The 27,870-nt window shown below is 47.5% G+C and overlaps 2 protein-coding genes across 17 annotated transcripts in view; both read left to right on the forward strand.

Annotated features, from left to right (window-relative positions):
• The window catches only part of SCAF8 (SR-related CTD associated factor 8), a 199,270-nt gene extending 177,916 nt beyond the window's left edge, over positions 1-21,354 (forward strand). For 4 of the 9 annotated variants that reach the window (XR_004529298.2, XR_004529292.2, XR_012324923.1 and 1 more), the window contains 3 exons: positions 16,051-16,861; positions 17,668-17,859; positions 20,946-21,354. The gene's annotated coding sequence lies outside the window, so the exon portion shown is untranslated. The remainder of the gene's footprint in view (positions 1-16,050; positions 16,862-17,667; positions 17,860-20,945) is intronic. The other 5 variants (XR_012324925.1, XR_012324924.1, XR_012324926.1 and 2 more) reach the window with 5 other exon arrangements.
• Positions 21,355-26,275: 4,921 nt separating this feature from the next.
• Positions 26,276-27,870, forward strand: part of TIAM2 (TIAM Rac1 associated GEF 2) — a 237,245-nt gene continuing 235,650 nt past the window's right edge. For 5 of the 8 annotated variants that reach the window (XR_012324921.1, XM_073789759.1, XM_073789762.1 and 2 more), the window contains exon 1: positions 26,282-26,467. The gene's annotated coding sequence lies outside the window, so the exon portion shown is untranslated. Of the gene's footprint in view, positions 26,468-27,644; positions 27,736-27,870 lie in introns of all 8 variants that reach the window. The other 3 variants (XM_073789760.1, XR_012324922.1, XM_073789764.1) reach the window with 3 other exon arrangements.

Raw genomic sequence — 27,870 nt, forward strand, 5'->3', positions numbered from 1 at the left:
CCTCCCCTGAGCACAGACTCCGAGCCTGTCCTCTGTCCTCCTTCTGGTGGTTGTGGCTGGATCGAGACCACCATGGGGGCGCTGGAAGCAGTGACACCATCTGACTTGCTGTGCACGCACGGCCTGGGTGTGTTCAGAGAAGGCAGCTTAACACGGCTGAGTTCCTAAACCTACTCCAGCTCAGCTTCTTGCCGATGCTATTTCCCAGAATTTGCTAATATATTCTCCTAAAAATTTAATAGAAGGAAAGTTGGCTGCTCATTGAAAAGTGTACGCTTGACCGCAGACTCAGATCACCTTAATTAATGTTGACGAATGCAAGATTTATTAGCAAAGCAGCCATCTCTTTAGTGCCCAGTGGGGCTCAGGACATGCGTGTAAATCATTCCGATAGCCATTTCCTGGATTGAGCACTTGGCATTCACCGACCACAAGGTGCACCTATTCCCAGATAGCAGAGCTGGGATGCTGAGGGTGATTTGAGATGATGAACACTCAGGAAAAGAATGACTTTGCACACTGAAAAGGCAGCAAGCCTGGAGCTGTTTCCAAACCATGAATTCTCCTTTAAAACTCACCAGCTAATGCTGGCCTGAGAATTTCAAAATGAAGGTACCAACTCACTTCCTGAATTATTGTATCTTTATGGCCCTGTGGCTGCAGTCCAGCCATGCAGTTCCCAGAGGCGTGCATGGGGACCGTGCCCTTCCTGGGTGAAGGCCTTGGAGACCTGTTAGCTGAAACCCACTCCTCTCTGTGAAATGAATGTGTGCAGGCTGCAAATTAGTTTCCTGGTGCACCTTTAGGAGGGGATTGCCCCTCCAATTGAATTGTTTAATATTTAAACTATGTATTCTTTCCTTATCTACGTGGTACACTTGGCAGACTCAGCGAAGGTTATAATTGTGCTGAGTCCAAAAGTCATTTCATAGTATATGTTTCAAGTATAATGTGGTTCAGTGTCCTGAACCAAGATTATCTCACCAACCTCTTTGAGCGTTACACAGTGGCCAAGGGTACTAACTGGCCCTGTGGGTGACACCCACGTAATCTGCAGAGACCGTGCGGGTAACCCTCAGGCCATGTTTGTCAGATTAAAGTATCATTGCAACAATCCTGTAACGGTTAGTTGTTGATTTTGTCTTGGTTTCTTCATACTTTTGCATAAGAGCTACCTGTATCTCTTACATGGAAAGCAAAGGGCTGAGCTGGAGAGAGGGACGGACCTGGGAAAGGCCAGGGGATACATAGAAATGTCTGCTAGTTGAATAGTTCTTTGAGATTTTTGTTCTTTTCATTTTCACAAGAGACCCACAGAGAGGGAATTCCCTGGTGGTCCAGTGGTTAGGACTCCACCCTTCCACGGCTGAGGGCCCAGGTTTGATCCCTGGTTGGGGAACTAAGATCCCGCAAGCCACACAGTGAGGCCAAAAAAAAAATTAAAAAAAAAAAAAAGAGAGAGAGAGAGACCTACAGAGAAAGAAGGAAAGAAGAAGGGCGGGGGAGAGGAGAGAGGGAGGGAAGGATCAAGAAAAGGAGAAACGAAAGAAAAAGAATGAAAAGAAAGGAAGGGAGGAAGAAGAGAAAGAAAGTAAGAAAGTAAGAAAGTCTCCCCATGGATCCCATGCGGTTTTGTGAGGCCACCTCTTGGAGGAGAGTTTAACTCAGGACACAGCTTCCCCTCGCAGCCTCCCTCCACCGTGGCTGTTGGCAGGGGCCGCAGGGACATTACAGACGCCACCAGCGAGGGCTGCGGGGCCAGCCTCCTTGCTTCTCCGGGCCCTCGGCTGAGGCCCGTGTGGGGAATAGCCACGTGGGTTGCCAAGTCAAGCATTTTCACGGCCTGAGTCACACAGACAGAGCTTTAACTCTGTGAACACAAACCAGGCAAATAAAGAACAAAATGCCCATCCCAGGAGGCGAGGGAATGATCGTTAAGTGCCCCTGCAGGCCCTCGGGGTAATTCCCTGCACCGTTCCCTTCTGCGTGAGGGTAACGCAAACTCCTAAGGCCTTGTTGAGTATCAGGCCTCCTCACTGTCGTCTTTAAAGCCTGCTTGGAAGCAGAAGGGCGCAAACCAGGACGGAGTTCGGAAAGTCTGCGTTCATCGTTGGGGTTTAATTAAAACACACTGAGCCTTGCAGAAGCTTGTGGTTTAGAGTAATGGAAAATTTAGGGAATCAGAAACAGAGATGGATCTGAGGAAGAAAGGTCTGATTTTCTCCTCAAGCCTCTGGATTTCTTGCCCTCCATTTCCTCCCAGACTTGTAGTTGACACCTTCTTAAACATGTGAATTATTTTTCTAATAAAGGATTAATCAATTTTATAATCGCAAGTATTTGGTATTTACTTATACAGAGGCATTATCCAAATGTTCATGCTATTTCATATTCCCTTCTATTAGGTTAATTTATAAACATATATTTATCATACACCTCCCATGGGTAAAGCAAATGAAGGGTGCAAGGGGTACAATTGTGAGCAAAACTGCTTTCTCTAGTTGCAGCGAGCGGGGGCTACTCTTCGTTGTGGTGCACGGGCTTCTCATTGCGGTGGCTTCTCTTGTGGAGCACGGGCTCTAGGCATGCAGGCTTCAGCAGTTGTGGCATGTGGGCTCAGCAGTTGTGTCTCGCGGGCTCTAGAGCACAGGGTCAGTAGTTGTGGCATATGGGCTTAGTTGCTCCGCCGCATGTGGGATCTTCCCGGACCAGGGCTCGAACCCATGTCCCCTGAATTGGCAGGCGGATTCTTAACCACTGCGCCACCAGGGAAGCCCGCAAAGTAAGATTTTAAGAACATTATTTTCCGGGCATTCTTGTCAAAATCAATGTACAAACAATCAATCGATTGGTCAAACCAAACAAACTCGATACCGTGTTGGGGGTTAGGGGCTAATATCAGGCAGGTCTATGAGAAGCTTTATTCGTCATCATAGCCCCTCCTCCCCAGAGCAATAAATAATGATACAATACTCCTTGCGCTCAGCTGGCTGTGTCAGTGACCTTAATCGAGTCATTTGATTTCTTACTTTCCTTATCTGTGAAGCGAGGGTTTGGGCTTAATGATCTTTAAGCACCTTTTTTATTACTATCAACACACTAAGCAGGTACCTGCAGCAGTGGCCAGTGCTTTTAAACTTTCCTGTCCATGCTGCCCTCGCACATATGACACAAACATTGGCCATCAGGAGATTAAAGGCAGAGAGAAGGAAGAAATAGGATAAGCACAGAAGAAACATGTCAAGTAAATTATGCCTTCAGACTCGAATTCTAATTATTTCCTCTTGTCTTCCTTCTTCTACTAAATCATGTTCTTCTTTCTTCTGTTATGTAGTGATTGAGTTCATCATCTTTAAGTCATGCATTCATTTGTGGAACACTTCAGGGTGTCCAGAATATTCCAGGACAGGGCTGCGTGTTGAGGACGTGGACATGAACAGTTTGACCTCATATGGTTTTCCCTCTACTAAAATCAGTACATTTTACCCAAAATAGTCCGTTGACACCCTTTTCAATTCTAGGCTCCCCCTCCCGAAAGGCTAGTGTGGAAAATATTTTGCAAACATAATGACCAAAAAAAAGACTAGTCTTTTTTTTTTCTTTGAGCTATATCTAAGTGCTTAAATTTCAAACCTAAATGTTTGAAAGACAGACCCTACACAATCATCCATTACTCTTGTCCACACGCATAAACAAATAAAACTCATAGTTGCGTCGTCATATGTGCCTTTCCTGTCGTCCGTAATAATGTTCCCTGGGAAGAAGTAAGACAGGTGGAATTTTTAAAGTTTTTTGAATCTCTAGTGACAGAGAAGCTTATGCTCATTTTATAACGCCTACTGTATACCAGATAATAAGTGTATACTGATTCATTTTCTATTTTGGTAAATAACTTTCAGAGAATGGCAATATATCTTCAGAGGATGATAGATGAAGGACCTCCCTTTAAAAAGAATATTTCAAACTAATTTTCCCCTAATTATATTGGAAGGTTTTTAATGACAAAGTTCATGAAAGGGTCATTGGATTTCAAAAATTCTCCTTGCTCTGTCGATGTGACTTAAATGTTTTAAACTAAGAGGGTATCTGGATTTATGAGCTTCCACCTACGTCTTGGATTTAAGGGGAAAAATAGGTGTTTGGATTTATCTTCATGACCGATTTTATATTCAGGAAAGAACTCTGTCATGAGGTTGCTTTCGTCAACTATTGTTCATTTCACACAATTTGAACAGATTTTTAATTTATTTTTAAATTTGTTTAAAATTTAAATTAAAAAAAAGTTTTTGGCCGAGCCGCGTGGCATGCAGGACCTTTGTGCCCCAACCAGGGGTCTAAACTGTGCCCCCTGCAGTTGAAGCGCGGTGCCCTAACCACTGGACCGCTAGGGAATTCCCAGAAACAGATTTTTTTAAACTATTTTATTCAAGTAGAGTTGATTGACCATGTTGCATTATGAACAGGTTTTTAATTAAGGTTTACAGGTGAGTCACCATAAAAATGATGCCAACTCTTCTCCCCCCACCCCCACCCCGTGAAGCCATCGAAGGACCCTGCCCTTGTTTTGTGTGAAGGGGCCGTGAGTGAGTGTTGGAAGGTCCCCTCCCGTAACCCCAAATCTGAGAGGGGCATTGCCTGCCGTTTCTCCTTCTCAGTTTAAAAAGATCCTTCTGGACTTCCCCATCACCAAGACACTCATCTATCATGATGACTAAATTAAAGCAACTCGAAGAATTGTTTTTACTTTATTGTCTGCATAAACTAACACCCCCAAGAACTTGCAGGGCGAGTTTAAGGGTGGGCAAACCACACACGTGACCGTGAGAGGGACGGGAAGTCTCCTGTAGCATTTTCCCCGGAAGGTCGGCAGAAATGTGAACCAGGAATTACTTCAGAAGACAAACTGCTGTGTCTGTGGGGAAGGAAGAGTACAGCATTCAGCCTCCCTGGGCCTCGAGACACTGGGCGGGCAGCACACGGGCCCACGGTGCTCATGGCGCCCACTATTACACAGACTTCCTGTTTCTGATTTCAGGCCTTTCAGAAAATTTCCTGTGAAATGGAAATCCTGACTGGTCTTTTCTGGTGCATTCTTACTACATGGTAGAGAGCTAATTTCACATCATTGAGGAAGCTTTTCCCAAAGGGACTAAAACTGGGCTACTGGAGAAAGTATAAAAACACACATGCAGGAGACAGGTTAGCGTTCAGGCCCAGTTGCACTGGATGACTGTGAACGCTTCACACTCCACAGAGGAACTCCGGAGCCCCGGCACTCAGCCCTGTGCAGGGCAGCTTTCAAAAGCTGCAGCAGGCCAGTTTCTTTGTGCGTTGAAGAATCACCTCCTTCAGAACCCTTGGGAATTCTCAAACTTCCATATCTACATCATGAATTACATACAATACCAGTTCTCCTTTTGGAAAATTTGATATTTAAACACTAATGATGTTAATATTTTTTTAAAAATGTGTACATGTCACAGGCAGGGAACATGCCAAACACCACCCACACGACTCTTCACAACAACCTCACGAAGTAGGAATAGCCCCACTTTACCCGTGAGGAAACTGAGGCCAGAGGAAGAGGAAGTAATTAACCCAAAGCCAAACAGCTAAGAAGCAACGGAAGCAGGATTGAGATCAGCTCCATTTGACTCCAGAGCTCATGATCTCAGTGAGTTTCTGCTGTATTGCCTCGGTGTAAGTGATACGAACAGCTGCTCTAGTTAATGATTGACTTAGGCAAGTGAGGACAGCTTGCGTGTACTTATTCTGACGAGCGTTTATGGTACCGTATCCAAATGCGTCTGCATTTCCTTAGCAAGGATGGGAGCAGAGAAGCTAAGTGCAGACGGTTTGCTTGTCCTCTTCTTATCTGGAATATCCTCTACTCCAAATATCTAATTTTCTTGTCCCTGTCTTTTCATGACCACTGAATCAACAGCCACGTTTGTCCCTGTCCTTTAAATAGTGTGTGTGTTTTGGAGTAATCAGAAAACAAAGCTACATAAAGAAAACACGAAGAATGTTTTCTGGTGGAGATTGTATTGCAGAATCAAGCTTGGAAATGTGACATAATTTCCAGTTTCCCCATTGATTGAGGCTCTGATGTAAGGGGATTTTTTTTTTTTTTTTTTTTTTTACTTAATTTGTTTATTTTTGGCCGCGTTGGGTCTTCGTTGCTGTGCACGGGCTTTCTCTAGTTGCAGTGAGTGGGGGCCACTCTTTCGTTGTGGTGCTCAGGCTTCTCACTGCGGTGGCTTCTCTTGTTGCGGAGCACGGGCTCTAGGCGCACGGGCTCCAGTAGTTGTGGCACGCAGGCTCAGTAGTTGTGGCGCACGGGCTTAGTTGCTCTGCGGCATGTGGGATCTTCCCGGACCAGGGCTCGAACTTGTGTCCTCTGCATTGGCAGGCGGATTCCCAACCACTGCACCACCAGGGAAGCCCTAAGGGGATGTTTTACAAAGTCCTTTTTAGTGGCAACTCAGACACACCTTCAGATAGAGACATGCCACTTGGGCATCAAGCAGAGGCTTAGCTGTCTGAAAGCCACCAGCCTGATGGAGAAGGAATGACTCCGAACCCCCAGGCTGGACTTGTTTGCTTTCCTCCTGGAGGATAATAGGATGCTAAGTATTGGGTTTAGCTGCCCCTCTCCCCCGGCCCCCAGAATGGTCTGGAACAGGATTAGCCTCACACCATCATACTCTGGACTGGAACTTCCTCTAAGGCAGGAGCCACGTCATTACATTCCCAAGGACTTACACTGTGCCTGGGGCAGCTGATGGATGAAGGCGTAGCTAAATGAGTGGGGCTGTTTGAGCAGATGGAAGATTCGGTGGCTTCTGGCTCTCAACATCACCCTATTTTTGTGAAGATGTTTCCATAGAAGAAGGTTTCAGTTTGTGTGTTGGAAACTCATGGGCCAGACTTTCAAACAATGAAAGAATTCAATAAAAGGATTGGAAGTTAAGAAGATTCCCAAGAAAGATTTCTCTGCACAAATAAATTGACAATGTTGCTTGAATAAGAGTCTTCCTCGTGTTTCCCCCATTACCAAATTCTTGGTACTTTAAGCTGGCCCTAAGTCTATAGCCCTTGCTCTAGAATTTAGAGCCCCAAACAAAAGCCATGCTGGGGTATATGCCAAATTACTGTGCCTAAATATAAATGTAAATGCCTGAATGTACATATCAAAGTTTATTAGGACGACCTGTAGCAGCTTCAACAAAGGGTGTATGACAGTAAACATATGGTAATAACATTGAAACCGTTTTTTGTTTAGAAATAAAATGACTGTTTTCTATAGATGATAACACACCCCATAATCATTTATCAAAGTCGTTTTTCCCATGTTGCTTTTCTTTCAAACAGGTAAGTGGTGTGATGGATACTTCCATATTGGACACTGTCTACATTGTGATAAACACTCATGAAAACACCGTGGTCCGTGGGGTATTTTCAGAGCACCAACAGCGCTGTGCCTACCAGGGGCCCTGGTGGTCTTTTCCAGATCTTGCCCACGGTGCCTGGAGGGGTCAGGCCGAGGCGTGTCCATGCGGGGGCTTCCTAGAGCCAGCTCCGACTTTTAGATTTTATCCCATTGATATCTAGATCCAAGATCTTTCCTCTCCAAGGAGGAATTCTGAAAGTGTCTGCTCTCAGCCTAGCTCTACCATGTCATTACGGAAGAAGCTTCAATCTGACTTTCATAATATTGCAACGTGGAGGTGAAATTTCCCCACTCACCTTAACTACTGGTGGAATCTCCTGCAGCCAGAAACGATCATTACCCTTTGCTCGTTCTCTTCCCCTGGCACTTACCACAGTCTGTCTGGTAAGATAGATATTTGTGTGCACGTCTTATTACCTCTTCGACTCCCTTAACTACCTATCGGTTCTTTATGTGCCTGTTTTCCTTAGACCCTGCTTCGGAGGTCAGGAGACTTGGATTTGAATGCTGGCTTTATTATTTCTACTGCCATGAAAACGTGGACAAGCTACTTTCCCTCCCTTAGCTTTAGTTGTCTCTTCTGCAAAATAGGAAGAATGACGTTTGTACCTCTGTGAGTTGCTCTGAAGATTAGATAGCATATGTGAAATGCTTCTGTAGATGCCTGGCACATTGGAACAACCAGTAACTGTCATCTGTCATTCGTAATGATATTCTGGAGTAGAACCAGGACTTGGTCTGGGAGCTTTGCTCATCAGGGAGGAACTCTGAGTGTCTGTGCTCAGCCCATCTCTGCCGGTGCCGCTGGTGCCTGGTATCCTCCTCCCAGCGCCGCACCTGCTTTGGGACTGCTGCCCTGCAGCAGTGTCGCCCCACAGCAGTGTCACCCCGCTCTGCCACTTTTCCTTGTCAGGGAGTCGGGGCATCAGGTTTGTGTCATGAAACCTGGAGTCACTTGAGTATGACAAGTTCTTTTCTTTGTTTGTTTTAACTTTTATTTATTTATCTTGGCCGTGCTCCGCTCGGCATGGCGTGTAGGATCTTAGTTCCCCGACCAGGGATTGAACCTGTGCCCCCTGCAGTGGAAGCATGGAGTCTTAACCACTGGACTGCCAGGGAAGTCCCTATTTATTTATTTGTTTATTTAATTGAAGTATAGTTGATTTACTATATTCTGTTAGTTTCAGGTGTCCAGCAAAGTGATTCAGTTATACATATACATCTATTCATTCTTTCTTAGATTCTTTTCTCATATAGGTTATTGCAGAATATTAAGTAGAGCTCCTTGTGCTATACAGTAGGTCCTTGTTGGTTCTATTCTTTTTTTTTTTTTTTTGCGGTACACGGGCCTCTCACTGTTGTGGCCTCTCCCGTTGCGGAGCACAGGCTCCGGACACGCAGGCTCAGCAGCCATGGCTCACGGGCCCAGCCGCTCCGCAGCATATGGGATCTTCCCGGACCGGGGCGCGAACCCGTGTCCCCTGCATCGGCAGGCGGACTGTCAACCGCTGTGCCACCAGGGAAGCCCTGGTTCTCTATTTTATATATAGTATGTGTATGTTAATCCCAAGCTCTGAATTTATCCCTCCCCCTCATTTCCCCTTTGATATCCATAAGTTTGTTTTCAAAATCTGTGAGTCTGTTTCTGTTTTGTAAATAAGTTCATTTATATCATTTTTTAGTTAGATTCCACATATAAGTGATATCATATGGTATTTGTCTTTGTCTGATTTACTTCACTTAGTGTGATCATCTCTAGGTCCATCCGTGTTGTTGCAAATGGCATTATTTCATTCTTTTTTATAGCTGAGTAATATTTTATTGTGTGTGTGTGTATATATATGAACCACATCTTCTTTATCCATTCATCTGTTGATGGGCACTTAGGTCACTTCCATGCAGTGTGACAAGTTCTTATATTAAAAATATTCAGCTAACCTAAGGCTGTTCCTGTGCTTCCTTCCTCACCCCTCCAGAGATCAGGGAGGAAAAATGGCTTGTTATCCGTCTGACAGCTAATAATTCTAGGCAGTGACTGCACAAGATACCACCAAGGCCGGTGGCATTTAAAAAGTAGTGTGACGTGGACTTCCCTGGTGGCGCAGTGGTTAAGAATCCGCCTGCCAATGCAGGGGACATGGGTTCAAGCCCTGGTCTGGGAAGATCCCACCTGCTGCAGAGCAACTAAGCCCGTGCGCCACAACTACTGAGCCCACGCGCCTAGAGCCCATGCTCCACAACAAGAGAAGCCACTACAATGAGAAGCCCGCGCACCGCAACGAAGAGTAGCCCCTGATTGCCGCAACTAGAGAAAGCCTGTTCACGGCAATGAAGGCCCACTGCAGCCAAAAATAACAAGATAAATTTATATATAAAAAAAAAAGTGGTGTGAGGTGCGCTCTGCCTTTCAGGCTGCTACAGTCCCTGTGGCCAAGATGGGATACAGTATTAAAAGGCAACTGACAATGCCAGGAGGGTTCTAAGTGGCAAAGGAGTGAGTGGTACAAAGGAAAGTAAGTTTATGAGACAAGAAAGATCTGGGTGTCTGGAGGAGAAGTGATGATCCTCGACCTCGAGCAAGACCCTGAATAAAAATGTGCTGTCGGGGGCTTCCCTGGTGGCCCAGTGGGTGAGAGTCTGCCTGCCGATGCAGGGGACACGGGTTTGTGCCCCGGTCCGGGAAGATCCCACGTGCCGCGGAGCGGCTGGGCCCGTGAGCCGTGGCCGCTGAGCCTGCGCGTCCGGAGCCTGTGCTCCGCAACGGGAGAGGCCACAGCAGTGAGAGGCCCGCGTACCGCAAAAAAAAAAAAAAAAAAAAAGAAAAAGTGCTGTCTTTGTATACTCCAAACTGAAAAACAAAAACAAAAAAACACTGCGAGGGCAAGTCTGTTTTTCACGGAAGAATAATTCCTTTGTTGATTGACTCTAGGAGGAATTAAAGAACATTCATACCTAATTAAAACAAGTAAAGTCTGGAGGTGAGCTCAAGAAGGTGGGTTGATTTATGAATCCCACTTCAAGACTTTCAACTTGAAGGTGATCAACCTGAGCAGGACTTGCCTGAAGGCAAGTATTACCCGGTCTAATTATTAGACCTAAAAAGCAATGTTCATCTTTTTTAAAATTATTATTTATTTATTTATTTTTGGCTGCGTTGGGTCTTTGTTGCTGTGCACGGCTTCCTCTAGTTGCGGTGAGCAGGGGCTGCTCTTAGTTGCGGTGCGTGGGCTCTAGGCACACAAACTTCAGTGGTTGTGGCACACGGGCTCAGTGGTTGTGGCTCACGGGCTCTAGAGCGCAGGCTCAGTTGTTGTGATGCACGGGCTTAGTTGCTCCGCGGCATGTGGGATCTTCCTGGACTAGGGCTCAAACCCGTGTCTCCTGCATTGGCAGGTGGATTCTTAACCACTGCGCTACGAGGGAAGCCCCACAATTTCAGTCTTAATGATGCTTATATCCTGTTTTACACAAAGACGAGATGTACTAGGAGCGATAGCTCTAAATTTCAATCTTAAGAGTCTATGTGAGAAATGTTTGTTTAAACAATATTTTTATTACAGTTTCATAAATACAGAAAATGCACTGGACGTAAGTTACAGTTTTGTGGGTTTACTCAAATAAACACACCTGTGGAACCACAGTCCAGTTCAAGAAATAGAACATTCCCAGAACTCCTCCCTTCTCTCTGCCCTTCACAGTCACCAAGGTAACCACTCTCCTGACTCCTACACGGTAAATTAGTTTCACCTATTTTTGAACTTTATATAATTGGAACCACCTAGTACCTATTAATTTATGTCTGCCTTCTTTCTCTCAACATCACGTTTGTAAGATTCATACATGAGTTGATTAATTTACTATGCTGTACAGTATTCCATAATATAAATATACCACACTTGATTTATCCATTCTACTGTTGAGGGACATTTGAATTGTTTCTCATTTGGTCTATTTCATACAAGTAATGATGCTACATTCTTACACCCACACTGTGCACACTCTAAGTGCATTTCTGTTAGGTGTATAGACTGGGGGAAAATTGCTGGGTCATTGCAGCTATTGTTTTTGTGGTTATTGTCAAAAAGTTTTTCCAAAGTGTTTGTATGAATTTATGCTCCCACCGGCAATTTATGAGACTCACGCATGTCCTTGCTGACACTTGATATTATCGGGGTTTTTTTGTTGTTTTTTTTTTGCGGTACGCGGGGCTCTCACTGCTGTGACCACTCCCGTTGCGGAGCACAGGCTCCGGACGCGCAGGCTCAGAGGCCATGGCTCACAGGCCCAGCCGCTCCGCAGCAGGTGGGATCTTCCCGGACCGGGGCACAAACCCGTGTCCCCTGCATCGGCAGGCAGACTCTCAACCACTGCGCCACCAGGGAAGCCCGATATTATCGTCTTTTTAATTTTAGCCATTTGGAGGGTACGTAATGGGGTCTCTTTGTGGCCTTATGCGTGAGGTGGAGCATCTTTTCGAGTGCTTATTAGCTATTTAAATATCTTCTATTGTGTAGTAAACGTCCAATCTTTTGCGTATTTTTTAATTGCAATGAATTTTTAATATAAATTTATCTTTTCATTTATTTATTTTTGGCTGTGTTGGGTCTTCGTTGCTGCCCGTGGGCTTTCTCTAGTTGCAGCGAGCAGGGGCTACTTTTCGTTGTGGGGCGCGGGCTTCTCATTTCGGTGGCTTCTCTTGTTGCGTAGCACGGGCTCTAGAGCGCAGGCTCAGTAGTTGTGGCGCACGGGCTTAGTTGCTCCGCGGCACGTGGGATCTTCCCAGACCAGGAATCGAACCCCTGTTCCTTACATTGGCAGGCAGATTTTTAACTACTGCGCCAACAGGGAAGTCCGACTTTTACTTTTTTTTTTTAATTAATTGAATCATCAACGTTTATATATATTCTGGATAGCAGACCTTTATGGGATCCTTATCACAACAGATACCTTCTCTCTGGCTGTCCTGGCAACTAAGTGAGTGGAAAATGCCTCAAGGGGAAAAGGAATCCAGACATTGTGCTCCTCCCTCCAAAATTCCCTTTTCTCAGGGATTTTGGTCTAAGACTTCAGTGTTTGGGCAGCTCTTTGATGACTCCCAAGCACGTGAGTGTGTGCTCATCTGGATTTCCTGCTAGCTGTTTGCATCAGAAGGGTTAGTCTAATATAAGCTGTTCCTTTATCTCCAGAAGCAAAACGTCAAGAATGAGACTGTTGGTTTAAAAAAAAAAAAAAAAAAAAAAAAGGTGCGGGGAGGGGGGGGACCTCCCTGGCGGTCCAGTGGTTAAGACTCCACGCTTCCACTGCAGGGGGCATGGGTTCAATCCCTGGTCAGGGAAGTAAGATCCCACACGCTGCAGGGTGTGGCCAAGAAATTAAAAAAAAAAAAAAGAGACTGTTGGTTTGGGGCATTTCCAAGGAAAACTGTAGACTAGAGAAGCATGTCTGATATCTTAAGGGCCATCTGCACACACAGAGCAGAGAAACACCTTTCCTGGGCTGGGGCTGAGCTGGTGTGGAGCTGGGATAAAGGCAGGATGAGAAATGCTGTGTGGGGTTCTGCCCTCTGACCCTTGGGCCTTGTCCCCGGGGATGGGCAAAAAATAAACCAGAGAAAAGCTTGGGGATCCCCAAGCGTGTCCCTCCGGTTTAGCCCACAGAAACTTTGGGAAGCCCCCATCTAGTGGAGCAGTGAACTGAAAAAGAAAAATAAAAAGCTAGACTGATAGCCAGAGGACAGCTCTCAAGTCCTGTGTGCCCAAGGGCCCCAAGTGCGGTGGAAGGGGACTTCCAAAACCTGTCTATTCCTCAAAGCAGAGCACAGAGCTGGGCTGAAAATAGCCCGACAGATGGGGGGAGGCCTCCCAGTTGAGAGAAGGAGGACACAGTCTGTGGAGTCCTATTGATGGAAGTCCATGGTGGGACGGGTGATGGCAGTGTTTGCTACGAAGACCAAGGCCGATGCCCAGGTCCAGGCAAGACAGACTCGGGGAGGACTGGGGCAAGTCTGCCAAGCGCATCCCTCACGCAGGCCGGCTTGGCCCTGCTTCTCGAGAGCACTGGCCTGACCCACACCCAGCCTCCTCCTGGAACTTACTTACGTCTAGAGAGAAGAAGAAAAGAGATCAGGAACTGAGGAAAACTAAATATCAGAAAGAGATTAGATTTTTAAGCCGGAAGGGACTGAAATTCTTTGGGGGTGAGATTTCTTTTTCCACAACTGTTCTGGATTGAATCATGTCTCCTCAAAAGATATGTTGAAGGCCTGGTACCTGTAAATGTGACCTTATTGGAAAGATGGTCTTTGCAGAGGTAATCAGGCTGAGATGAAGTCATCAGGGTAGGCCCTAATCCAATATGACTGGTGTCCCTTTTTTTTTTTTTTTTTTTGCAGTATGCGGGCCTTTCACTGCTGTGGCCTCTCCCGTTGCGGAGCACAGGCTCCAGATGCGCAGGCTCAGCGGCCATGGCTCACGGGCCCAGCCACTCTGCGGTACGTGGGATCTTCCCGGACCGGGGCATGAACCCGCGTCCCCTGCCTTGGCAGGCGGACTCTTAACCACTGCACCACCAGGGAAGCCCTGGTGTCCCTTTAAGAAGAGGAGAAGAGGGCTTCCCTGGTGGCACAGTGGTTAAGAATCCGCCTGCCAATGCAGAGGACACGGGTTTGAGCCCCGGTCCAGGAAGAGCCCACATGCCGCGAAGCAACTAAGCCCGTGCGCCACAACTACTGAGCCTGTGCTCTAGAGCCCGTGAGCCACAACTTCTGAACCCGCGTGCCACAACTACTGAAGTCCACACACCTAGAGCCTGTGCTCTGCAATAAGAGAAGCCACCACAACGAGAAGCCCGTGCAACAAAGAGTAGTCCCCGCTCGTTGCAACTAGAGAAAGCCCGTGCGCAGCAACAAAGACCCAACGCATAAAGAAATAAATTTAAAAAAAAAAAAAAAAAAAAAGAAGAGGAGAAGAGGGAATTCCCTGGTGGTGCAGTTGTTAGCACTCTGTGCTCTCATAGCCAAGGGTCCAGGTTCAATCCCTGATCCGGGAACTAAGGTCCCACAAGCTGTGTTGTGCGGCCAAAAAAAAAAAAAAGAAAAGAAAACCGAAAAACAAACAAAAAAACCAAATCATTAAAAACAAGAAGAAAAAGAAGAGAGAGACCCAATGGGAGATTCCACGTTGACGACAGAGGCAGAGATGGGAGTGATGTTCCTACAAGCCCAGGAAGTCCGAGGATTACAGGCACCAGAAGCTACGAGAGAGGCATGGAACAGATTCTCCCCTCGAGCCTTCGCAGAGACCATGGTCCTGCAGATGCTCTGATTTCAGACTTCTGGCCTCCAGGACTACGAGACAATAAGTTTCTGTTGTTTAAAGCCACCCAGTTTGTGGACATTTTTTAGGGCAGCCTTAGCAAACGAGTACAACTACAAACTGGAAATGGGGGCTGATGAACTTAAGTTGAGACCAGTGATGGAAAAGGAAAGACAATTAGATTTCTGTACCTGTCCCCACATTTTATGTTAACTCAGGCATTGAGCTCGTATTATATTCCTTACAAGGGTAACCTTTCATGTCACCTTTGCATCTGGGCGACCCTGATGTGCTTCTCTCCATGTAGCAGTTCCCCGGGTTTATCTGCTCTCCTGGTTCTTGTGTCATGAAGCTAGCCTGAACTGGCTCAAGTCAGAATTCGCACCAACTGAGGAAACAGATACAGTTTACAACCAAGTATACTTTGCAGTAAAACAAACCAACAAAAGCAACAACCACAACAAACAGGTCAAGGTCTCACCAGGAAGGGAATTAGTGACAGGTACAGTGTTTTCTCATACAAACGTGTACCATCAGGGTCAATCTGTTGGGGTGACTGAAGGGCTCCGGGGAGGCCTCCTCGGTCAGATTGCTTGTACAGGTGTCTGAGATCCATCGTGTGGCATCACTCCTTTGCTTCTTGAAGGCGTCATCCGTTTCACAATTAAAGCACAAATATCTCCCAAGAAAGTTCAGCTCACAGCTTAAGCTCTTAGCAACAGCTGGCAGATTTTTGTTGTGTGATTTCTGTCCTGGGCCTAGGGGAGAGGTGAGGAAGGAACAGGGAAGGCCGTGGCCAGCTTCCCAGTGTGGCTGAGCGCAAGGTCATCATAATCATCAACAGGCAATATTTGATGAGCGTCCATGTTGCTATGATGACAATTAACTTAGAAAGCATGAACTATATCTTCAAAATAGAAAGGAGTTCATTAGTAAAACAAAGAGTCCTGTTTTCCCCCATATGATTGGTGGTGAGGCCCATCTACTCTGGGTCAGCTGACCACTAGCTCTGTGACCATGGCAGGCTGCTTCTCCTTTTTAAACCCCAAGTTATGGCTCATCTGTGAAATGGGCTAATAGTGTTACCTACCTCATTAGGTGGTTACAAGATGCAAGTGAAGTCAATTATCTAAAGCCCTGATGCTATTGCTTGGCGCAGAGCAAGTGCTCAAGAAATGTTAGTATATCATCAATCTGTGACTTTTCTCCCGTCAGGTTAGTGCGTGGTTGGGTTTCTTCATGCAGTGCTGGTTTCGTGCTAAAATCATCTGTGTTGTTCCACAGCGTGGCCAGGGCTGTATTAATACGAATTCAGACATCGGTGCGTCAAAGAGCAGTCAAGACCCCCAGCGCTGGGCAGCGCCCACACTATGCCACTTATTGTGTACTTTTCCTGTTTGAAAATATACTGAAGTAAAAGAAAGCGTCAGGGTAAGAGAAATCCCGCAGCTGTTTTTAGCTTGTAAAGCACTTAGATAGAGCTTACTGTGTGCTTTACAAATACAGACTCGTTTGATCCCCCTACGATTCCGTCAGGTAAAACCTATTATTATCCTCATTTTACACAGGAGGTGACAGCGACGTGGAGGGGTAAGTCATTTCCTGGGGTCGCCAGGCTAGTGTAAGAAGGGGACGCTTCTCCTCCCATTATGTCTCTATCCACTTTCCTTGAAAATGTCTGCCAGTCAGAGCTTGGTGGACATTTTCAGTGTGACCACATCTGGGATGATGGAGGGCGATCTGGCCAAAAAAGGAAGTGGATTGAATTTTTAGGGAAGGGGAGCCTCTGTGGACCATGTACCATCTTCTGGCAGGCAGAGGGTGAGGGCAAGAGTTGGCATCCCTGAAGAGTTCTGACAGCCTTCTTTATCTCCAGCCGCAGGGGAAGAAGCCGAGCAGCCTGAGACAGTGAGGCGGTTATCAGTCCCCAGCTCCCGGATGACGGAGGAGAGGAGAGAGGAGATTTTCAGAACCCAGTTATGTTAGACATATTAACAGAGGAATCTAACGTGACAGAAGGAAAAAAAAGAGGAGATTCTTGCCCCCGAGGGCAAAGCATTTAGTTGCCACATCACTGAACTGGGCTTTGCAAAAGGTGTGTACGCAGCGAGAGTTGAACACAGCTCCGCTGAGGAAACAGATATCCCCCTGTGGAGCGAGGGTCCGTAGTGCCTGGGATGTTCCAAGTCCCTGGCCACTTACCAGGACACCTCCGACCGGCCCTCCCCAACCAAGGTCCACTGTCCCATTGGGGAGGGGGCAAGGGTGAGGGAACAAGAGGTCTCATGCTTGGGAAGCATAGAGCTGGTTCCACCCAGACGGCTGCTAGATGATGCTCAGACAGATGCCATTTCTGCCGGGTCCTGAAGCGTGAGAGCATTACTGGGAGTTGGCTGCAACTCTTCGGGCAGCACTGCTGGGTGTGGTGGTGGACAGGAAGAGAGGATTGGAAACTGTCTACGAGGTAACAAGGTGAAGACTGGAGACCAGATGGTTGTGGGAGTGAAGGTCAGGAGAGGTCAAAGGCGGCTCCCAGCAGCTTGGGAAATTAGGGATGCTACTGACTGAGGCAGGAGGCGGGATAGAGGAGGCGTTCATCTGGGGAGGCATCACAGTGGCGAGGTGGGTGGATAAAGGCCACACCTCCAGGGCCGGGAGTCAGGGTAGCGTGGCATCATCCTCTGGATATTTTTTTTGGGGGGGGGGGGCGGGAGGGGTGTTGCCCCACTAGTAAGTTTTTTTTTAATGGAATCGTGTTGGATTGGAAATGAAATAGGGACAAAATGTAACTTTCTTCGGGGCTAGCAGGCAGGGAAGGGGCCGAGGGTGGTGGGCCGTGAGGCTGTGAAGCACTTGGGTGACTCTTAGACTTATTGCTTGTTCCTGGGCTCGTTTTCACAGGAGCTGGTAGACGGATGCGCTAACAGCAGGTCTCCACCACTGCCTGTCAATCACCCCCCGTTCAGCTTGCCCCTGGGATGATACTGGGGAGACACAGAAGTACCTCTAGCACTTCCTCGGGATGGCTTGTTTCTCATGACCTCATCACAGTGAAAAGAAGATGGATTTCTCAACCACGTCCTCCTGCAGTAGGTAAACCTGGAGTGCCTTCGGGTTTCTGCGCAAGCAGGTAGCAACGGGAGCACTGCTGGTTAATGAGAGTCATCAGGGGAGGGTCCCTTTCTCAGTTGAATTTCAGGTCCAGGTAGGACTCTGCACAAATTGATAATATCCTCTTGCTGTAGGAAATTGTATCAATACTTGAACAGAGAAATTGTCAAAAGCTTGTGACAAATTGGGTCCCTTTATTTCAAAGGATCCAAAATTGCTTTATAAATTCTCTTACGGCCCTGTGGGCTAAGAGCATATGATGAAAAAGGCAATCTGTGAGGCTAGAGGTAAAAAGCAAAGCAGCTCCCTGCACCCAGCTTCTGCTTGTCTCCTATTCTCGGGGCTGCTTGTTTAAAACTGGCTGTCTGTTTTTATTAGTGAATTCCACAAGGGAAAGTATGCTTGCTGAGACTCTCATTACAATGACATGGAATAAGAAGAAAATATGCAAACAGAGTTCCCCATCCCTCGTTGGGAGAAGGGGATGGAAGGTGGAGGTGAGGAAGAATGCAGATTATTCCAGAGGCATAAAGAGTAGACAACAATTATGTTTCTTTTCTTTCTTTTCCTTTAAAAAATGGTAAAATAGAAATATTTTCAAAACTCTTGACACAATAGCAGGGAAAAGTTGTGGGCAGAAAGATCTCATTAATCCTGTAACTTTGGGGAACCACTACAGATGTTGATGGTAGTTTTAAAATCTAGAAGAGAACATTTCAAAGTGATTTAAAAATTTTTTTTATGGAAACTTGCTCTTTACAGTGTAAAGATACAAACCTAACCTCTTATAGAAAGGTTATATATAGTCCTATTGAAAACTGTATCAATTTAAAAGCCTGGAGTGTGGATTTGAAAGCCTGTGGCTTATTTAAAGCTTAATGAGAAAGTGAGGGTGAAAAAGCAAACAGTAGCCACGAGGTCAAGGTATTATTACTCTAACTTAAGACAATAAAGATTTATTAATTTACATATCTGTTAATTCACTAAGTATTTATATAATGTGCAAGATACAGAGTTTAAAAAGCAGGGTTTTTTTTCTGCATGACACGATTTCCCCATTCTATCACCCAAGTTTGTAAATTTCTTTTTAAAAATGCAATAGAATGAAGCTGTTAAAAGAATCAAGTAAGTCTATAGGTACTGACATGCAAATATGTTTATTTCATATATATGTAAGTTTGTGATGTATAGTATGTATTTGATGAATATTTACTATAATTGTTATAGGTCATCCTAAGACTTTCTTTTCCTTTCTTTTGAGATGTATCGGACCAAGGAGATATCTGAGCTCAAGGTCAGGTTTCAGCTCATTTAATCCCCCAGCTTTGAAACTGAAACCCACAAATTACATATCATCACCAAATTATAACCTTTAGAGGATGTACATAACAGTTAATGTGATTTATTCCCACTACACACTGGTATGCCTAAATGGATTTCATAGCTCTACTTACGAGGAGAAAGCTGCTAGTTCTAATATCCTGGCGGAAGTCCATTCTCTGAGTCATTTAAGTTCAAAACTCACTTCCCTTGGAAGGATCTTGTCCATACATCAGATGGCTCCACGCCAACCACCCTGAGCTTCAGATGTGGTTTAAATTATCTTTGCCCACGAGCAGAAGTTGATCTGTTTTTCCTCCTTTCCGACCCACTTAGAACTGTCACATGCAAATCCCAAACCCCAATACTTTCAATAATAATAAGCAGCAGCAGTGATAGAACAGAGAGTGAGGAAGACTGTGACGTTGAGGGGGGAGGGGAAATGGCCCAACAGAGTGAACAGGGCTGGGAGGAAGTACAAGGAATTCAGGAAGAGTCCAACCAGAGAACCTGCAACAAAGTCCAAGAACAAGTTTAATGGCACAAGGGAATTGAAACAGTGGAACTCAGGGCCATAAAGGGAAACTTGAGAGAAAAGACTTGTTCCTATTGTGTACGTTTTGCATTTCATGGAAAGTTTATGGGTTCAGTAAACACATTTCCTAGGCTGAGGGCTTCAGTGAAACGTAAGGCTGGCTGTGTAACCAGCTGGCTAGCAAGAACTGACTGGACATCTTTAAAGTATTATAAGCATTATAATTGGTACTTTATTTTGATTCAGAAAATATTAACTTTTACATGTTCAGATATGTTTATCAGACTTAGTTTATTTATAAATTATGAAAAATGAAACAAACTTAAAATCACATGAGTTTTAGCAACTTCGAACAATCAATGTCACGGGCATTTTTTTTCAAGGATATGCCTTTTGAGAGTGAAGCCCAAGGTTAAAAGTCTTTCACTGGGTGTTGGAGGGTGTCTGCATATGGGTTACGCAGGAGCCAGACCAGTGCATTGGTAACTTGGGCTGATGCACTCAAAGTTCACTCACAAATATGCGTAGCATACTTCCCAGGGAGCACTGAGGACCTCTGTTTCCTCTTGGGAGATGTGGGGAGATGCTTTCCAGCTCAGGGATGGAGTAGAGACAGGATCAGCCCTGGCCAACAGAGAGTCTCTGTGGGATTAAATGAGATTTTTTAGACCTGGAATCTTGAGCAATCTTCCAAACAAACATAGACCTTTTATCATGGGGTAGTAATCCTATCAGGCGACCTTTTTTTTTTTTTTTTCCGGTTCGCGCGGGCCTCTCACTGTTTTGGCCTCTCCCGTTGTGGAGCACAGGCTCTGGACACGCAGGCTCAGCGGCCATGGCTCACGGGCCCAGCCGCTCTGCGGCATGTGGGATCTTCCCAGACCGGGGCACGAACCCGTGTCCCCTGCATCGGCAGGTGGACTTTCAACACTGCGCCACCAGGGAAGCCCAGGTGACCTTTTGTTTTTCATTTTTCTTTCAAGAATATATCAGTTAGCTTCTAGTCACTTGTCAGCAGAAAGGAAAAATGGGTCAAAGGAATCCAAGAGAAAGAAAGACCCATCACCCCTGCGAGCAGGTGTACCGCCTGCCTCCCGCTATACATCATACACACGTGCAAATGGTTGGCAGGCAGTGCAGGGTGCATCCGGACTGTCGGGTTAAACGCAGCTTTTTGGAATTGTAATCAGGCCCACTGCCTTCTTTCTTTCAGGAGTTTGAAAAGTGCCGTGAAGTAGATCGAGCAAGCTCCTGAAACAGCCGCTAAAAGAACCGTTTGTTTTCCGCCAATGATCTTCAGAAAGGAGAGATGCAGCCTCCCTTGAAAAGGCTATCCTCTGACTTCTCCAAAGTTAGCCTGACCCACTGGCAGAGATGCCTGCCTACACTGGGGAGACGCTGGGCTGGAGTCAGTGTGGTCTTTGTCTGTTTACTGGATCCTGGGGCACTGGGAGGGAGGCTGCATGGAGCCTGTTAGTTCGGGGCCTGAAGTAATAGGAAAGCACTTAGTGGAAGTAACCAGCGCTGGGATCCTCCTTCTTGCCCCCAAACAAGCTGTAAAAGTGAATTTGAGCTCCGTGGAGACAGGTATTAAATGCAGTCATTTTTTTTTTAACATCTTTATTGGAGTATAATTGCTTTACAATGGTGTGTTAGTTTCTGCTTTATAACAAAGTGAATCAGTTATACATATACCTATGTTCCCATATCTCTTCCCTCTTGCGTCTCCCTCCCACCCTCCCTATCCCACCCCTCCAGGCGGTCACAAAGCACCGAGCTGATCTCCCTGTGCTATGCGGCTGCTTCCCACTAGCTATCTATTTTATGTTTGATAGTGTATATATGTCCATGCCACTCTCTCACTTGTCACAGCTCACCCTTCCCCCTCCCCGTATCCTCAAGTCCATTCTCTAGTGGGTCTGTGTCTTTATTCCCGTCTTACCCCTAGGTTCTTCATGACATTTTTTTTCTTAGATTCCATATATATGTGTTAGCATACGGTATTCGTCTTTCTTTTTCTGACTTACTTCACTCTGTATGACAGACTCTAGGTCCATCCACCTTACTACAAATAACTCAATTTCGTTTCCTTTTAAATAGTCATTCTTGACTGGTATTCCACTGTGTGTGTGTGTGTGTGTGTGTGTGTGTGTGTGTTCTAATGTCATTTCTGGCGGGGCCCGGGCTGAGGCAGAGAGTTTACTTGGCAAGAAGATTCTCTTTCCTTAGGTTTTGGGAAAGAGAAAAGGGAACAAAACCCCCCACAACTTCCAAAACAAACAAAAAACTTCCAAAAACTAGAAAGGTGTTTTAAGAAAACTCTTTCTGACATAGTACAGAGGAAGGATGGCTTGTTTTTTGAAGTGTCCCACTACCAGAAAGTCCAACGAAATCCTGCCCAGTACTGGAAGGATTTTGGAAATGAATTTCAATTCTGCTAACATTGCTAGATACCCTCTAGGTGCCAGAAAAGGTACGAAGTTACTGGGGATAAACAGATGAATTGGGCTGATCCCTTACTGCAAGGAATTTAGATCTGAGTAATTTAAGTATGAAGAGTCTGCAAGAGAATATGACAGAATGGTTATTTCTAGGGAGGGGGGTTACAGCTAATATTTAACTTTTTGGTGAATAGTAGGATACTGTAGCTAAAGAGTTTTGGTGGCTATGAAGTGAGTGGATGGGGAGGACCCTGGGGCCGCCTCTTTTAAAAACAGGCTGTTCTGGTCTTTGCCAGGGGTGGAGATTTGAGTTTACCTTTGAGAGTAGGTTTGCTTTAATTGGGCCTTTGGTTATTCTACAGGGAAGTGATCCTGCTTCATAATGAAGATGACCCAGCATAACTTCCTGATGGTCCCCCAGCTCCCTGGCTCTTCCCCCTCAGCTTTCTTTGCTGATTCGACCCCATCTCGCGAGAGTTCTGTCTCTTTCCCAGTCTTTCCCGCAGGCATCTCAGGCAGGCCCTGGGTTAGACTGGATTGCTCCGGGCTGGTTATTTCTCTGTCTTCATCTCCAGGTTCAAACTCTGTTCTGAACACTAGTCTTGTATATTCTCTGCATACCTCTCCCAAATATACCCTCCAGTCTCTTCTCCAGCCCCCAGCCCCCCAGCTACACTGGTGCTTAAAACCTTTCAGAAGGTTCTTATTGTTCAAAGGATAATATCGAAAATTCTTAACATGCCAACAAAAGCATGCGTGACTGACTCTTCTCTGCTTCTTTGGCCTCATCTCTGGCTGCTCTATCCTTACTCCCTTCCTTTCCAATGGGCCCAGCTCTGTCGCACCTCAGGGCTTCAAATTCACCATTCCCTTTCCTTGGAATGATCGATCCAACTCAATCATCCTTCAGAGCTCAGCTGGGCCCCCTCTAATCCCTGAGAGCTTAACTCTCATTATATGCTCTGCATCTTTAGCAGAGACACAAACAGAACTACTTGTAAAATGATTTGTTTATCTGTCTCCCACAGATTGTAACGGTGACACAGCTTATATCCCTACTGCCTGGTACAGTGCCAGGTGCCGAGTAAAGGCTCCGTAAATGGATTAATAACTGAACGAGTTTCAGTATTGGGGGCTAATTTCACTTCCTAATCATGCGAATGTTCACCTTGACTGTAGACAGAGCTTCATCTCCGCAGGTTATTTTTATTTAATGGAGCGGCACTAAGATTATGGAGACACTCCATATTTATTTTTTATTTTATTATTTAGCGGCACTAAAAGTGTGGAGACACTTTTTCTCTCCCTCGCTAGGCCCGGATGGCACTGCGGCCTGGACTCTGGTCGGGGGTACACACTGGCGCCCTGGATGGGGCTTGGACTAAGGAGAGAGAGGCTCTGGATGGTTTCGTCTCTTTGGGACCATTACTTGGTTTTTGCTTTTTTCTTTTCCCCTCCTGTAATTCCCTTCCGTTTCCCCAAGACGTCTGTTCAATCCGATGTGAACTGTGACCTCACAACTTGGTCTTAGCGTGCTGTGAGAAGCGAGGCAAGGAAGAGGCCACGCCTCCCCCTTGGGGCAAAACTGGAGGAGAAAATGCTAAGAGGCAGCTTGCAGCCGGGGGAGTGGGAGTCAGGAACAGAAAGGCCAGCAGAGGGAAGAAGGGCCAGCAGGGCGAGATTTGGAGAGAAGACCGTAAGTACCGGGCAGGCATATTTGGGGAGGGGAAACTGGACAACGCCTGGACTCTTCTGAGGTTGCACAGCATGCCTGTCACTGACTCACTGCCTGTCAGCTCCAAATTCATCCTTTTTGCCATCTCTGTAAAAAGGGATCTCGGCCTTTTATGTAATTTCCCTTGCCAGCTGCCTCGTCGTTAGCTTTGTCAGTACAGGGTGTGGGGAGAACTTGCAGGAGGGCAGAACTCTGCCTGCTAGTTGCCTCGCTTGCCTGTGGCTCCTGCCTGTTGAGGGGTTTCTGCAGCACCAGGATCCCGCAGTGCAGGGCAGCACCCAGTGGCCACCGGCTTCTTCTGGCGCCTCTCTTTCTGGGTGGTTTTGCAGCGAACTGCTTCCATGAGACATCTCCCTCTATACCACTTTCCCCACACCCTAGAGGGTAGATTTCCAGCAAGTTCCACTGGTGTGATACCACAGTGACTTCCCTGGCACTTAGTGAACCATAGCCATGCTCTCCCCAACAAGGTCTGGGTCTGAGCCTAGGGTAGGGGAGGGATAAGGGAGCACCCTTATCCTTGGGTGTTCTATCTCGGCCCCAGGGGTAGTGGCTGCTTTAAAAGTCTTTGTATCTGCTGTTCCTATTTTCTTTTGCATTCTCTTTACTTCTAACCAGTCAATCCCTCATTGCTCCAAATCCTGTCGTAGTTAATAATTCTTTCTATTAAACTTTTACCACTTAATTGCTGTGTGGTTTCTCTCTTCTGATTGGATCCAGACTGATACACATGGGATGGGGCTCAGAGTCTGATTACTTATCTATCAAGGGAAGGTGTCCCTTGAAGACTGGAGGAATTGGAGACATTTGGATTATATGTCCTAAGTTGTGCAATGAACGTGTTACTTGTATAATCAGAAAAAACAAAAACAAAAACATAACATTGTGAAACAGCATGAAAAAACATGATACAAGAAGCAAGGGTGAAAAACATATAAAGAAGATCCTAGTGTGGTAGCTCTGTGCTAAGGGGAAAAAGCTCCTTAGAGGAGGTGATGCTTGAATTGGGAACTGGAGGGTGAGTGGAGTGGGAGGCATTCCCCGAGGCACTGCCACGTGTGCCCGAGTGGAGACAGGACCAGGGAGAGCCTATGTAGTGGAGAGGGGTCAGTGTGGCCAGAGCCTGTGGCAGTAGAAAGTGGAGAGCCAGGTCTGTCTGAACACAGCAAACCCTTGGGGCTTCATTTAAAAATTGTTAGGTGTGTGTGGGAAAGTTGATTCCACGTGTCTTGTAGACTGGGGAATCGCCAGCTGTGGGAATCTTCCTGGAAGATCTCCAACCATCTCCAGCTTTCTGGGAGTTTAACTGAGGAAGGGCCCTGGCTGTTGTGCTCTGAAATTCACCTCTGGGTTTGTGCCCAAGGCCACACTTCTCATCTGGCTGCTCCCAGCTAAGGGCTGGTAGAGACACGGATGCTCAGGCAGGTGGGTACCGAGGAGAACTGGGCCCCCTGTGATGGGTAACACTGGGTGTAGGACTCACCCATGATCTTCCTGAGGCTGCAGGGAAGTTGGGATGTTGCTTCCCTCTCTCCTTCACTGGGATCTGACTCGCGCGAAGCCTGGCGCTCTGGAAGCCCCTGGCGTTTAATCCCACAGCCATTTCCCCTAAGCAAATTCTTCCGTATCTAGTCCTGTCTTGGCGCCTCCTCCTTGCGGGACCAACACCAGCACACGAACTCTTCCCCCTTCCCGCTCCTCTCTACGCGAGAGCCTTTGTAAAGGCAGGGACAGCGAGGGTGGGAACACAGCCCTCACTCCCGCTTCTCCCGAGCGTCCTCCCCTCCCCATCATCCGGGCCCTCTGGATTCCCCAGGTTTCTCTAATAAACCCTGCAGCTTCCACCTGGGAAGTCCGAATTCTCCCGGACCCTCCGGCTCCTCCCTCTCTCCCTTCTCAGGAAGGTTAGGGGGCGAACAGTCTCTCCTGCCTGCACGAGGCTTCAGATTCCGCCTGCTTCTGTCCTTAGTGGTACCCGAGTAAGCGTCTTCCCACTCTCAGCTCTTTGGGGAAGGCACTGGACCTTACGCACCGCATCCACGATGGCAGGCAGAGCGCCGAGCTCATGGTAGGCGCTTACTCGAAGCTCGTGGAGTTCTCGGTGTTGGTTAGTTGGGAAGTCCTAGAAAGAAAGCGCAGGAGGCTACGGCGGGGGACGCGGGCGGGAGCGCGGGCCGCCCCTGGAGCCGGCTGCGGGGTCCGGGGCCTGGCGCGGTGGGCGCCGCGGGGGATGGGCGCGGGCCGGCGCGGGGCCGGGGGGGGCGGGGGGACTTCTGGTGGGGGGATGGGAGGACGGGGGATGGCTGGGCTGGGAGGCGGGGGCGGGGAGGAGGCGGGCCCAGCGGCCGGGGAGGAAGGTGCGGCCGCTCTCGCCGCCACAGGCGCTGCGTGCGAGGCGAGGGGTAGCGGCGGCGGCTGGAGGCTCAGCGCCCGCGCGGGACGGAGTGACCCTGGCAACTTCTCCAAGTCGGCCGGCGCCGCCCCGCGTGACCCCGGGACCCCGCGGGAACGGCCGTGTCGCCGGTTCGGGCCCGGGCGGGTGCCGGGCGCTCCACCCAGGTAAGGGGGGAGGCGGGGGCCGAGGCCGGACCCCGGCTCGGGGCGGGCGGCCCACCTCCTCTGCTTTGTTCGCCGCGCCCTCCGGCGCCTGCCCCGGGCGGTGAGCCGAGGGTTGCGGCTGCGGTCGCCGAGCCGGCACAACCCGGCGCGTGGTGGCAGCTCCCTGGCGCGTCCCGGAACCCCGCGCAGCCTGGCCGGGCGGAGGAAACGCTTTCCAGATCACCGGCCCTCGCGGTGCCCCTGGGCCCGCCCGACCCCCGCGTTCGGGCTTCCGCGCCCCGAGCCCGGTCTCGTGGGTGCGGTGGCCCAGCGCCCTGGAAGGTCCTGGGGGAGCGGACCCTGCGCCCGCGGCTCAGGTCGCCGAGCCCAGGGGTCCCCCAAGCCCGGGGCCACCGGGCGGGAGGGGCAGGAGTCCCGCCGCTGCCCCCGCCCGGCTCTGCTCCGAGGGGCCCAGGTGCCAAGTTTCTGGGAAAGCCGACACGTCGTGTCGCAAACGGATCATATTTACCAAAAACAGTTTAGAAAGAAAAGAGGCCATTCTTCCAACAATTGACGGCCGGCAGCCGCGTAAAGGTCCGGGCGCGGGGGGTGGGGTACGATTGCACGGCGTCGTTTCTCTTTAAGAAACGGTGAAACTTACCATGATGAGCTTCCATGCGTCTTCATACTTTTAAAAATAGCAAAATAGGGTAACTTTACTTAATTGGGGGGAGGGGAGGCTGCTTGGTCCTGAAGATATTTCCCTTCGCGTTGCCTCTGCGGGGGCCCTGTGAGAGGCTGCCTGGTGACAGTTGTAATCTAGGCAGCCTTGCGTCGCGGTAAGACCTTTATTCACTGTGTGGCCAAGGTCTTGGGGTTCTCTTCTCATGCTTATTCACCCGTTCTACCACCCGTCCCTCAAATGCCGCTGACATAATTATTGTAACGGACGGCACCTGGTAATCTCCAGTCCCTCTCCAGTAGATTTAAGCTGGAGGGTCTCTAATAAAAGTTTTTAGTCTTCCAAGTTTCTTACAGGTGCAGACCATATGCTATAAATGTTTCAGACCTAAGCTCAATGAAAAGCGTCAATTTCTGGTCTTATCATTTGAGCATAACCAATAGAACCTGTGTATGTACACACTTCAAAACATCTTCTGGTATTCTTTAAGTTTTTTTTTTTTTTTTTGTCTTTAAGGTTTTTATATTCTAAAAATGTAGTATCAAGGTTGGTGCTGTGTTGAAAGCAGAATTCTTTTCCATTGGAGTTCACCTGCTCAGCTTACAGGGTAAGACTTGTTGCTTTAGGGAATCAGAGCCCCTAATTACCTTGTGATTGGTAAATGTGAAAAAACAGGGCAAGGTATAATCCAAGAAGAGTTATTATTTACAGCGGCAAAACGAGCCCCTAATGATCTCCGAAT

This window comes from Tursiops truncatus, chromosome 12 (assembly GCF_011762595.2).
Source record: "Tursiops truncatus isolate mTurTru1 chromosome 12, mTurTru1.mat.Y, whole genome shotgun sequence".
In the NCBI taxonomy this organism is placed as follows: Eukaryota; Metazoa; Chordata; class Mammalia; order Artiodactyla; family Delphinidae; genus Tursiops; species Tursiops truncatus.